The sequence below is a fragment of the Oryx dammah genome, unplaced genomic scaffold (genome assembly GCF_014754425.2).
Source record: "Oryx dammah isolate SB20612 unplaced genomic scaffold, SCBI_Odam_1.1 HiC_scaffold_4, whole genome shotgun sequence".
NCBI lineage: Eukaryota > Metazoa > Chordata > Mammalia > Artiodactyla > Bovidae > Oryx > Oryx dammah.
Genome location: NW_024070188.1, coordinates 61,430,434 through 61,443,113, shown reverse-complemented (window position 1 = coordinate 61,443,113; position 12,680 = coordinate 61,430,434). Strand labels below are relative to the sequence as shown.

Below are 12,680 nucleotides of genomic sequence, written 5' to 3'. Positions count from 1 at the left end.
AATCTATTATGCTAGATTTTAGCAGTATTTTCACATTTTCAGAGGAAAGCTGTAGGCTTATTCTAAGAACACAAGTATAGAAATAGATCTACCAGATCTGAAATACTTTAAGAAGTCAGTGATCTGGAATTTTCTTTATCAACATAAAATAGTCATCTTACCTGTCATTCTAAAAAGGCATGCATTCATAAGTTATTTATCAAGCGTTTTGAGTAACACATAGTTTGCACATCAAAAAGGTATGTGAAAAGCACACAGTAGGTATGCAGTCCACTTGCCCTGCTGGCTCACATGTTAATAGAGGAAACCCAAAAGGCTATAATACAGTACTTTTTTCTCCAAAAAAGTCAAATTTATTATTTCACATCAACATTATAGAAATTAAAGAGAACAATCAAGTTGTTTCATGGACTGGAAGGTGACTTATTAATTCCCTTTCATTTCCAAACCTCCTCAGTCCCTACATTTGTGAGGTAAATCAGCCAAATACTTGAAATCTAGATGAATTTTAAGATCTTCAATCTGTCCTGTTGAATATTCACAGTATTGACATAAATAAATCCCTTCAGATAAATGTGAATTTAAACGTTTGTAATATTCTAGCATACTTGAGAAGCCTTTCCCACAGTCATCACAAACATGAGGAAAAATTTTACTGTGTTCAGTAGCAACATGTCTGTTAACATTTGTATGAAGTCTACTCCAAAACCCACACACTTAAAGAAGAAGTTTTCACATTTGTCAAGTGTGATTTTGCTTAAGAAGCTATACTGTCCATGTTCTCCATTGTTATACTTATCACCTAACTGTTAATGTACATGCACGCTCGTTTACCACAAGGCTATGCAAGTCTTCTGGATCATTCGTTTCATGTTCACAGAACTGACACAAGTACTGCATCACAGCTGCTCCTGGAAATGCAGGTAGAGTTCACTGCTTGAGGAGAACTGTATGTCACATTGCTCACACCAATAAAGGTGATCAATAAAACGGGTGTCTGCAACGTGCTGGCTGAGGTTCTCAAAAATTACTGTCTTATAATCACAGTATTTATAAATGTAGGGATCCTCTTCATGCAGTTTGGCATGTTCGATCAGAAGCATGTTGGTAGAGAAACTCTTTGCATGCTCGACACATGTTTGAATCAGTACGCTTGTGCTTCAAGGTAATATGCCTGCTTTAAATCAGAAAAATATTTGCTGTTGAACTCACAAAGTTCACATTTATAGAGGCCACCATTGCTAGCTCTCAGTAAAGGCCATTTCTGCTGTGCAGTCACATTCAAAGCTTGGCTCTTGTCAACAATTTTGCAAAGTTTAGCTGGTGTCTCTTCATCAGTTTGGTCTTGGAATCTCTCAGAGGAACTGTTTCCTGTCTCTGTATCATAGTCTTCAGAAATTGCATGCACTTCTGTGGCAACTGGAACACCTTCAGCAGTCTGAACTTCTATGGAGCTCTCCTCTTGGGTTTGCTGGTGGACTGATTCAGGGGAGCACAGTCTTTCATCACAAATTTCAATATCAGCAGATTTTTCTGTAGGAAAGGCAGTGTGGTCTAGAAGTCTACGTACAGGACTGGAAACCAGGTAGTTTTAATTTCTGTTTCTGGCCTAGATTCCATCTGTAAATTTTGGCAATTCATTTGACATCTCTGTATCAGAATCAAAGATTTTGCTGTCAATTTTAGTCTGGTTATCTCACAGAACAAACACTGTAACAATGATCAGAAAAAATTCCATTCAATCCATCTGCAATTCTGTTTATTCCAGAGGAATCTGAATAATGAGAAGGAAAGTTTTCCTTTTTCTTTTTTTAGGATATTCATTCATATCTTTTTAATTTGGTGTAATTTGTAATACTGGAGTGAGGAAAACTGAATTACAGGGAAGTTTTCACAGATGGTGAAATATGTCAGTACCTGGGGCCATCCGACCAGCCCAGGCACAGCTGCAAGGCAGCAGCCAGGAGGCCTGAGTTGGGGCGGAGGGGCGGCCCAGCTCAGGTTGGTGCTCCACTGGGCCCTATAATACAGCATTTTATAGGGGTCCTGTGGGGGTTCTGATGACACACACAGCTGTTCTAGACTGCATTCCTCAGTTCCTGCTGGAAAATCAAGTTGTTTTTTTTTTTTTTAAGAACTTCTAGCATTTTCCAGCTAGGAAGAATTCAAGTCCTAAACAAATGCAAGGTAATAAAACAGACATCATACTGACTGAAAAAGGTTGGCCTCAGAGAAAAAGAAAGCAGACTATTCAAATCATATATGCACACATGTTTGTGGAATCATGCTTATTGGGCACCTCAGGTAGGCTGGTCCACAAGACTTGATTTAAAGGTTGGGGTGGGGAAGACTGGGCTTCCCAGGTGGCACTAGTGGTAAAGAACCCACCTGCCAATGCAGGAGATGTGAGAGACACGGATTTGATCCCTGGGTCGGGAAGATCCCCTGGAGGAGGGCAAGGCAACCCACTCCCGTATTCCTGCCTGGAGAATCCCATGGACAGAGGAGCCTGGCAGGCTATAGTCCATAGGGTCACAAAGAGACTGAGCAACTTAGCATGCACACATGTGGGGAGGACTTACGCATCTATACTATAGCTAGTTGGTGCTGCAGGACACCGCTTTTTAAAATATTTTTATTTTTTGGCTGAGCCAGGTCTTAGTTGCAGCATGTGAACTCTCTTAGTTGTGACATGTGGGATCTAGTTCCCTGACCACGAAGCAAACCCGGGGCCCCTGCATTGGGAATGTGGAATCTCAGCCACTGGACCACCAGGGAAGTCTCACATAGGCCACTGCTTTTTAAAATGTTTTGCTCGCCAGTGGCTTGGGATGAGGAAAGTGGGTGAGGCACTGGAGATGGACACAAAGATGCGCACCCAGCATGAGTAGTGAGATATGATCAGCTGAAGGAAAAGGTGGCAAACAAGGAAGAGCCATTGTTGCAAGGAGGCAAAGGAGCAGAAAAAGCTTTCTGGAAAGTAAGTAGAGAGACACTAAGAGTTACAAACAGCAAGGAGAGATAGATGCTAAATTTTGGTAAAAACGTAGGGATCAACTAGTGGATATAGCATTATGTATGTTGGGCTAGACCCCACAGCTCTGCAAGTTTTGTAGTTGTCCAGCCTTGAGACTGAAAAAGAACCCAGAGATAGTGACAGAGACATCAAAGGCTTAATAGATGGGAGGTCTTACATACCTCAAGCAGGTCCTGGAGAATCCATATGCAGCAGACAGTGGGCAAGACATGGGAGTAGTCTTTGCTACCTGGAGGGAAAAGAATGCTACTAATTATACAAAGAATTGATATCAGGTTGGCACATCAGCTACCAGGGAAACCAGCAGCTGAGGCATGTCCCTCATCGCCCCTTGGGTTAATGACCATCAAAAGAGTGGATATTGCCCTTTGATAAATTAGCAGGTGGAGCCCTTCTGGCCTAAGGGGCAAGCACGTTTATGAGAACAGGGCACAGGTGAAGCAGGGACTGGTTAAGCAGGGGGCTCAAAGAGCAAGAGAATAGCCATCTCGCATGGTCCGATCATATACTCGTTCCCTACCTACCCTGAATGACCCTTACAGTCATAGGGGTCCTGTGGGGGTTCTGATGACACACACAGCTGTTCTAGACTCCATTCACTGTTTTTTATGCATTGCCTGAGGACTCAGGCAGGCCTTTTGTAATATCTTCCCCCTGTTGTAACGCATTGCAGACGACACAGGGAACAATGGCTGTCATCACACTATATCACTGCTTTGCCCCCTTCTGTAGCTAAAGTCAGAAGCCCAAGGTACTCTTACTATTTTACCATTGCCACGGGTCCCAACCAAGCACTCCTGGGTAACTGAACAAGTCCAATTCACAAACCTGCGCCTAAGTCCATGGCCCTAAAGCCTGTGTCTGTAATTGTTTAGGGGTGATGGGTTCGGTGCATGCTTGTCTTTTGTAGCTAACCCAGGTCCTTGTTTTTTGTCTATATGAAGCCTATCCCATACAATGAGATGAACCATGAGGATAGGGCTGCTACTTTTAAGCTGGGAAAAGACTGAGGTTAACAGAATATCATCGATATAATGGAAGAGAACGCTACCTCTCCCAGTAGGCACCTGTCACAGGTCCCCACGTGCTAGTGGATGGCCACCTTGGCATCACTCCCACAGCTTTCTGTTCCCGGTCCTTATGTCCTTATTTCCTGGTGCCTTGGCGTTCCCCAGGAGTTTCCTCAGCCTCTTGGCTGGCTCGGCAATTGTTGGGCTACACCACTCAGGCCTGCAAGCCCTATAGCTGCCCAACCTCAAGACTGAAGAAAGAGCTCAGAGACAGTAACCAAGATCTAAACGGCTTCATAGGTCGGGAATCTTACCCATCTGAAGCAAGGTCCTGGAGTGACCCACTACCATGTGCAGCAGACAGTAAGCAGGACACAGCAGCCATCTTTGCCACAGCAGGTGTGGGAGAGGAGCCTACCATTTATAGGGGGAACTGACGTCAGCTATTGGCTCATCAGCAACCAGGGAAACCAGCAACTGAGGCACTTCCCTCATTGCTCCTTGGGTTAAAGAGCATCAGGAGATGTTTTCCTTTAATAAGCTAGCAGGTGGAGCCATTCTGGCCTAAGAGGCAGGGGGCAAGCACATTCATGTGAGTAGGGTATAGGTAAAGCAAGGGCTCAAAGAACAAGAGAACAGCCATCTTGAGTGGTCTGACTATACGGTATATAACTAAGGTCCCTGCACTGCAGGCTGTCCTTGCACTGACAGAGAAGCCTGGAGAGTGGAGGGTTTTGATGACTTCTAAGACTCAAGAGTTAGAGTGGAGAGGAGATGGCAGGTAGTCGGATTTCAGTTCAATCTTTCCACCAGAGATGGCTACAACCAATCTCCTCTCTCTGCCTCAAATTACCTAGGTGCACATACAGCTACCTCTGCAAATACTAATCTTTCTCCATTATCCAGATTCACCATGTTTCTATTAGCATGACTTTTATCCTGTGACATTGTGCTCAGTCACTCAGTCATGTCTGACTCTTTGTGACCCTGTGGACTGTAGCCTGCTTGGCTCCTCAGTCCATGAGAATTTCCCAGGCAAGAATATTGGTGTGGGTTGCCGTTTCCTACTCCAGGCAATCTGTGAAGTAATAGCCTGAGTCTATCATGTAAAGCAGCATTTGATTCTTTCTTGATCTTATTTACAATATAAGGACAATTTAATCAACCAGGAATGGGTCTATTACAGTAGTTCTCAAATTCGAGTGTACATTACCGTCACCTGGAAGGTTTGTTAAAGCTTGCTGGACCTCATCCCAGAATTTCTAATCCAGTGCTTCTGTGGAAAGAACAGAATTTGCATGTCTAATAAGTCCCTGGGTGAGGCTGCTGCTGTTTCCAGAATCATTTGCTCTGTTATAGTCACCTGGGATCAATGATCATTCCAGCTGTTCCCCCACCATCATGCTTCTCTTTGATAAAAGGAAAAGGAAAGAGCATCTCAGTTCACATTGACAAAAAAACGTTACATTCAAAATGTTGTACAACTGATTGCAACTCACCAGTGTGCTGACACCAGGCTTGAGAACAACTTTAAACTATTGACCAAAGGAAGGGTCTGGATTACTTACAGAGGCAAAAATGCTGTCAGCTGGGAAGAATGCCAGGATTAGTATCTTTCAAGAGTCAGCTAGATCCTTTTGAAGAGGACTTTTTGAAAATTAAATGTTTCTTTAAATAGAACTGTGACAAGCACCTCAACCAAGGTAAGGAGCAGCGGCTGCGCTTTGCTGGAGCAGCCGTGGAGAGATACCCCAGGCCCAAGGTAAGAGAAACCCAAGTAAGATGGTAGGTGTTGCAAGAGGGCATCAGAGGGCAGACACAATGAAACCATAATCACAGAAAACTAGTCAATTTAATCACACTAGGACCACAGCCTTGTCTAACTCAATGAAATTAAGCCATGCCCGTGGGGCAACCCAAGACGGGCGGGTCATGGTGGAGAGGTCTGACAGAATGTGGTCCACTGGAGAAGGGAATGGCAAGCCACTTCAGTATTCTTGCCTTGAGAACCCCATGAACAGTATGAAAAGGCAAAATGATAGGATACTGAAAGAGAACTCCCCAGGTCAGTAGTGCCCAATATGCTACTGGAGATCAGTGGAGAAATAACTCCAGAAAGAATAAAGGGATGGAGCCAAAGCAAAAACAATACCCAGCTCTGGATGTGATTGGTGATAGAAGCAAGGTCCGATGCTGTAAAGAGCAATATTGCATAGGAACCTGGAATGTCAGGTCCATGAATCAAGGCAAATTGGAAGTGGTCAAACAGGAGATGGCAAGAGTGAATGTCGAGATTCTAGGAATTAGCGAACTAAAATGGACTTGAATGGGTGAATTTAACTCAGATGACCATTATATCTACTACTGTGAGCAGGAATCCCTCAGAAGAAATGGAGTAGCCATCATGGTCAACCAAAGAGTCTGAAATGCAGTACTTGGATGCAATCTCAAAAATGACAGAATGATCTCTGTTCATTTCCAAGGCAAATCACTCAATATCACAGCAATCCAAGTCTATGCCCCAACCAGTAACACTGAAGAAGCTGAAGTTGAATGGTTCTATGAAGACCTACAAGACCTTTTAGAACTAACACCCAAAAAAGATGTCCTTTTCATTATAGGGGACTGGAATGCAAAAGTAGGAAGTCAAGAAACACCTGGAGTAACAGGCAAATTTGGCCTTGGAATGAGGAATGAAGCAGGGCAAAGACTAATAGAGTTTTGCCAAGAAAATGTACTAGTCATAGCAAACACCCTCTTCCAACAACACAAGAGAAGACTCTACACATGGACATCACCAGATGGTCAACACCGAAATCAGATTGATTATATTCTTTGCAGCCAAAGATGGAGAAGCTCTATACAGTCAACAAAAACAAGACCAGGAGCTGACTGTGGCTCAGATCATGAACTCCTTATTACCAGACTTAAATTGAAGAAAGTAAGGAAAACCGCTAGACCATTCAGGTGTGACCTAAATCAAATCCCTTATGATTATACAGTGGAAGTGAGAAATAGATTTAAGGGTCTAGATCTGATAAATAGGGTGCCTGATGAACTATGGACAGAGGTTTGTGACATTGTACAGGAGACAGGGATCAAGACCATCCCCATGGAAAAGAAATGCAAAAAAGCAAAATGGCTGTCTGAGGAGGCCTTACAAATAGCTCTGAAAAGAAGAGAAACGAAAAGCAAAGGAGAAAAGGAATGATATAAGCATCTGAATGCACAGTTCCAGAGAATAGCAAGAAGAGATAAGAAAGCCCTCTTCAGTGATCGATGCAAAGAAATAGAGGAAAACAACAGAATGGGAAAGACTCGAGATCTCTTCAAGAAAATTAGAGATACCAAGGGAACATTTCATGCAAAGATGGGCTCGATAAAGGACAGAAATGGTATGGACCTAACAGAAGCAGAAGATATTAAGAAGAGGTGGCAAGAATACACAGAAGAATTGTACAAAAAAGATCTTCATGACCCGGATAATCACGATGGTGTGATCACTTATCTAGAGCCAGATATTCTGGAATGTGAAGTCAAGTGGGCCTTAGAAAGCATCACTATGAACAAAGCTAGTGAAGGTGATGGAATTCCAGTTGAGCTGTTTCAAATCCTGAAAGATGATGCTGTGAAAGTGCTGCACTCAATATGCCAGCAAATTTGGAAAACTCAGCAGTGGCCACAGGACTGGGAAAGGTCAGTTTTCATTCCAATCCCAAAGAAAGGCAATGCCAAAGAATGCTCAAACTACTGCACAATTGCACTCATCTCACATGCTAGTAAAGTAATGTTCAAAATTCTCCAACCCAGGCTTCATCAGTACGTGAACCGAGAACTTCCAGAGGTTCAAGCTGGTTTTCGAAAAGGCAGAGGAACCAAAGATCAAATTGCCAACATCTGCTGGATCATGGAAAAAGCAAGAGAGTTCCAGAAAAACATCTATTTCTGCTTTATTGACTATGCCAAAGCCTTTGACTGTGTGGATCACAATAAACTGTGGAAAATTCTGAGAGAGATGGGAATACCAGACCACCTGACCTGCCTCTTGAGAAATCTGTATGCAGGTCAGGAAGCAACAGTTAGAACTGGACATGGAACAACACACTGGTTCCAAATAGGAAAAGGAGTGCGTCAAGGCTGTATATTGTCACCCTGCTTATTTAACTTCTATGCAGAGTACATCATGAGAAGCGCTGGACTGGAAGAAACACAAACTGGAATCAAGATTGCCGGGAGAAATCTCCATAACCTCAGATATGCAGATGACACCACCCTTATGGCAGAAAGTGAAGAGGAACTCAAAAGCCTCTTGATCAAAGTAAAAGAGGAGAGTGAAAAAGTTGGCTTAAAGGTCAACATTCAGAAAACGAAGATCATGGCATCTGGTCCCATCACTTCATGGGAAATAGATGGAGAAACAGTGGAAACAGTGTCAGACTTTATTTTTGGGTGCTCCAAAATCACTGCAGATGGTGATTGCAGCCATGAAATATAAAAGACATTTACTCCTTGGAAGAAAAGTTATGACCAACCTAGATAGCATATTCAAAAGCAGAGACATTACTTTGCCAACTAAGGTCTGTCTAGTAAAGGCTATGGTTTTTCCAGTGGTCATGTATGGATGTGAGAGTTGGACTGTGAAGAAGGCTGAGTGTCAAAGAACTGATGCTTTTCAACTGTGGTGTTGGAGAAGACTCTTGAGAGTCCCTTGGACTGCAAGGAGATCCAACCAGTCCATTCTAAAGGAGATCAGCCCTGGGATTTCTTTGGAAGGAATGATGCTAAAGCTGAAGCTCCAGTACTTTGGTCACCTCATGTGAAGAGTTGACTCATTGGAAAAGACTTTGATGCTGGGAGGGATTGGGGGCAGGAGGAGAAGGGGACGACAGAGGATGAGATGGCTGGATGGCATCATTGACTCGATGGAAGTGGTCTGAGTGAACTCCGGGGGTTGGTAATGGACAGGGAGGCCTGGCGTGCTGTGATTCATGGGGTTGCAGAGTCGGACACGACTGAGTGACTGAACTGAACTGATGACAAGCACTCACTCATTCCTGTATTTTCTTCTGATCGATTCAAACAGACAAAGCCTGTTTTAATGAGATATGATTTTATAAGTTATTTGACATAAAGTTACTTGTGTTTGATGAGATAATTCATTTCTTATCCTTGTCATATGCATAATACTCAATTTCTTCACCCAAGGAACAATTGATCAATAAATATTTGTTGAATGAATATTCAATATCATAAAACTGAGTATAATTCTTGTGTTGTCCTGTTGGCTGTGTAAGGATAATAGACATGGTGCTAAAAACTCAAGTTGTTAAGGTGAGGGTCACAAAGGGAGAGATGTTCAGAAGAAAGATGTAGTGGGGAGACATGTTGTTTTACTGAGGAACTTTCATGCAAGAGCCGCTGCCCACAACAGTAGATTATGTAGATTACTGTCTGCAGAATGGGCAGCTGGGGGTGACATGGGCCTGGAACCCAGCCTGCATTCTGTTCATCTGCTCATCAAGCCATGTTCCTGAGCATGGGGCTGCCACTGTCCAAGGAAAGAGTAGGTTTGCCTAATCTCAAAGATGCATGCTTAGTTGCTCAGCCATGCCTGAATTGCTGTTACACTTTGGACAACAGCCCATCAGGCTCCTCTGTCCATGCAATTTTCCAGGCAAGAATACTGGAGTGGGTTGCCATTTCCTCCTCCAGGAGATCTTCCCGACCCAGGGACTGAATCTGAGTCTCCTGTGTCTTCAGCATTGTAGGCAGATTCTTTATCCGCTGACCCATCAGGGAAGCCCCCGATACCGATTAACTGGCAGCCCAGTTTCCCTGTGTCTGGATTTTTCTCCAGCGGTCATTAATTAGTCATTCGCCATCTTGAAAATGTTGGCGGGTACATAGCATTATAATTGTTTCACATGAACACTTCATGCATGGAACCCCATGGTGGACCTCCAAGAATTCTTTCTTGCCATGCCCCCATCAGCAGAGGATTGGACTCTTTTCTATGAATACTGATGGACAGCTTTACTTTGTGGATTTAGGGATTCTGGGAAGGCCTGATAAATGATCCCCAGAGGAATCCTACCCTATTTAACAACTAGAGCTTGACATTCCAATTTAATTTGATCATCTTAGCTCAAGGCATGTTTAAATGAAACAAGTAATTAAAAATTATTCTGCTGTCAGTGTATTGCTTTTAGCACCCTATGGTTATGTATGTCACAGTACTGAGCAGAAGAAATTATGGATTTACTTGGCTGAGCCATTTCCCTTATCCTAGGCTCTCTGGCTCTTGTCTCAGTTTTGGTCATCTCATTTCCCTCAGTACTTCCTACAGTCTCTGTTACATAGTAGGCCCTCAGCAGATGTTTATTGAATAAATGAATCACCACCAATCCTATCACATCCTTGTTCAGTTTATTCAGAAAAATTAAGATTCTATGTTCATAACCTCAAAAATTTATTTCAATTATTTTAAAGAAGATTTTGATTTCTTATTTTCTGATCTAGATGGTAAACCCAAATTAGTTCTTCACATCTTTAGATTTACAGATATCTTATCATTTGGAATAAAAATCACTTCACAGAAAATGGTTTGTCATTACCATCTGCATCTTTCATTTGACTCTGTGTTCAATTTTCAAATGTGCTTTAAGATTCTTCTCTAGTCCATATTATTTTCATTGCTTTTCTTCATATTTTGGGCATTTTCTCTGGCACTATCCATTAGAGCATATCCTCCTCTTACATGGAGCAATGGCTAGCAAATGGCTGTTCACCAAGAACTACATTTCCCAGCCCCCATTGGGTCAAGTTGTGGTCATATGACTAGTCCACACCAATAAAACATGATCAGAAATGATGTCTTCTGCCGCTGCTGCTGCTAAGTTGCTTGAGTTGTGTCTGACTCTGTGTGACCCCATAGAGGGCAGCCCACCAGGCTCCCCCGTCCCTGGAATTCTCCAGGCAAGAACACTGGAGTGGGTTGCCGTTTCCTTCTCCAATGCATGAAAGTGAAAAGTGAAAGTGAAGTCGCTCAGTTGTGTCTGACTCCTAGCGACCCCATGGACTGCAGCCTACCAGTCTCCTCCGTCCATGGGATTTTCCAGGCAAGAGGAAATTTTGGTTTGAAGTTAACCCGCTGGAGTGGGTTGCCATTTCCTTCTCCGATGTCTTCTTCTAGGCAAATATAAAAAAGTACATTTCCTCCATACTCCTTTCTCCTTTTGCTGGTTGTCACAGAGCAATAATGAGCCTTGTAATCTTTACTGTACTATGGATTCCTTTGGCACACATTAAAAGCCTCTGAATCCCTTTGCAGAATGTTTGTTAAGTGCATACAAATCTAGAATTATAAAGGAAACAAACTATATAAAATTATTAGACTATTTAGAAAATCAGTAATACATAAATATCTGAGTATATTCAGTATCTACTGCTATGTAACAAATTCAGTCCAGTTCAGTTGCTCAGTAGTGTCCGACTCTTTGTGACCCCATGAATTGCAGCACGCCAGGCCTCCCTGTCCATCGCCAACTCCCGGAGTTCACTCAGATTCACGTCCATCCAGTCAGTGATGCCATTCAGCCATCTCATCCTCTGTCGTCCCCTTCTCCTCCTGCCCCCAATCCCTCCCAGCATCAGAGTCTTTCCCAATGAGTCAACTCTTCACATGAGGTGGCCAAAGTACTGGAGTTTCAGCTTTAGCATCATTCCTTCCAAAGAAATCCCAGGGCTGATCTCCTTCAGAATGGACTGGTTGGATCTCCTTGCAGTCCAAGGGACTCTCAAGAGTCTTCTCCAACACCACAATTCAAAAGCATCAATTCTTTGGCGCTCAGCCTTCTTCACAGTCCAACTCTCACATCCATACATGACCACAGGAAAAACCACAGCCTTGACTAGATGGACCTTAGTCGGCAAAGTAATGTCTCTGCTCTTGAATATGCTATCTAGGTTGGTCATAACTTTTCTTTCAAGGAGCAAGCGACTTTTAATTTCATGGCTGCAATCACCATCTGCAGTGATTTTGGAGCCTAAATAAACAAAATTTTTTTCATGGTTTGTGAGTCAGGAGCAGCTTAACTGGGCAGCTCTGGTCCAGAGTCTTTCAAAAGGCTACATTCAAGGTGACAATTAGGAATGCAATCATCTGGAAGCTTGAGTGGGGAAAAGATCCACTGCTAAGCTTGTTCAAATGGCTGTTGGAAGGTTTCAGTGCTTTGTCACATCCATCCCTCCACAGAGTTCTCATGTCATGGCAGCATGACCTCCCCAAGAGCAAGTGCTCAAAGAAAGGGCACAGAATCCATTGAAATGTTATAGCCTAATCTCAGAAATGACATAGAATCACTTTTACCAGACTCTATTCACTAGACGAGTATTACACAAAGGTGAGAATGCCAGGAAACTGGGGGCCATGCAAAAGCCTGTATACCACAATGGATTTTTTGTTTTTGTTTTAAAATACAAAATCTAGAGGAAAGTCTAATAACCCCTGTAATTTTGAAAGTGTGCTGAGTATAAGTGATTCTTTGAAAGTTTGGCAACAACAGTGATGATAAAAAAAAAAATCTGTGATTTGTTACAAAGATGCAAGTACTGCTAATACTTTCTGTGGTTCT

At 42.8% G+C, this 12,680-nt stretch overlaps 1 pseudogene; it reads right to left on the bottom strand.

The window, feature by feature from the left end:
- Positions 1-356: 356 nt before the first annotated feature.
- Positions 357-1,915, bottom strand: LOC120863065 (annotated as a pseudogene).
- Positions 1,916-12,680: the final 10,765 nt, after the last annotated feature.